General features: G+C 43.9%; 1 non-coding gene across 1 annotated transcript; it reads left to right on the top strand.

The window, feature by feature from the left end:
- Positions 1 to 780: 780 nt before the first annotated feature.
- On the top strand, positions 781 to 887 carry LOC112085566. Its single transcript, XR_002898869.1, has one exon. It is a non-coding gene; the product is annotated as a small nucleolar RNA R71 (small nucleolar RNA).
- The last annotated feature ends 397 nt before the right edge of the window (positions 888 to 1,284 follow it).

The raw sequence follows: 1,284 nt of genomic DNA on the forward strand, positions 1-1,284 counted from the left end.
AGACTTTAGTTCAGCGCCCAGTGTCTCCAGGTCAGATACCATCTTTTGTTGTCCTATTAAGAGCTGTTGGAGAAGAACATTGAAAACAGGACTTTGTGGAACAGTTGGTGGCTGAAACTGATGTTGAACCGGTGCTTGCTGTTGGAACTGTGGAGGACCAAACCCAGGTGGTGCCGTTTGCTGCTGTGTATTGAAACTAGTGCCCTGAAATGGTTGCTGTTGTTGACCAAAACCTTGATTCTGACCAAACTGATTCTTTGGTTGAAAAGATCCTTGAAAGTTGTTCTGAGGAACAAAGTTCTGTGGAGCTTGAGGATTGGAATACACCTGGTCTTGTGGTTAGCTACATTGGTGTTCCTGTAAGAGAGGTTTGGGTTGGCATTACCATACTGATACCTCTGGAACCTCTGATTCCCAATGTAGTTTAGTTCCTCTTTGGTTAGACCTTCTTCACTGATGTTCTCAAAGACTTGAGATGGTTCCTCATACTCTCCAACAAAATGCATTGGCTTGTGAGTTACCAGCTTCAACTTGTCTAATTCACTTCTCAATTCCTTTACTTCTCTGGTGAGCCTCTGTTCTGAGCTTGAACCTTCATTCCTATTTGACCTGTCATAGTCTTCACCATAAGTGTCATTGCTCAATGCTAAGTTCTCCACTAGCTCTAAAGCAGCATGTATCTCTTTACCCAGAAAGTTCCCATTGGAAGCAGTATCCAGCTGGTTTCTAATCTTGGGAAGAGCTCCCCTATACAGTGTGCTGAGAAGAGAAGCCTCACTAAACCCATGGTGTGGGCATTGGTTTGTGTAGCTCCTGAATCTCTCATATGCTTCACCAAAACTTTCATTGCTGTGCTGAGTGAAGCTAGAGATTTGGTTCCTCAGTTTTGCAGTTCTTGAGGTGGAGAAGAACTTAGATAAGAAGGCTTGCTTGCATTGCTCCCAGGTTTGAATGGAGCCTCTTGGAAGATTCTTCTCCCATTGATGAGCTTTATCACCAAGACTGAATGGGAATAGTCTTAGCTTGAAGCTGTCTTCTGAAACTCCATTTATCTTGGTCAGATCACACACCTTATCAAACTGGTCCAAGTGTTCCAAGGGATCTTCCATTGCTAACCCATGGAACTTTGAGTTCTGGACCATATTCAGCAATGATGCTTTCCCTTCAAAGTTGTTGTTTTGCACAGGAGGTGCCTGAATACCAGCTCCATACTGATGAGCATTGGCCCTGTCATTCTCTCCAACATAGACTTGGGGTTGCTCATATCTTCTTTGCTGTGGTTGG

Source organism: Eutrema salsugineum, unplaced genomic scaffold (assembly GCF_000478725.1).
Source record: "Eutrema salsugineum unplaced genomic scaffold, Eutsalg1_0 scaffold_3, whole genome shotgun sequence".
Classification (NCBI taxonomy): Eukaryota; Viridiplantae; Streptophyta; class Magnoliopsida; order Brassicales; family Brassicaceae; genus Eutrema; species Eutrema salsugineum.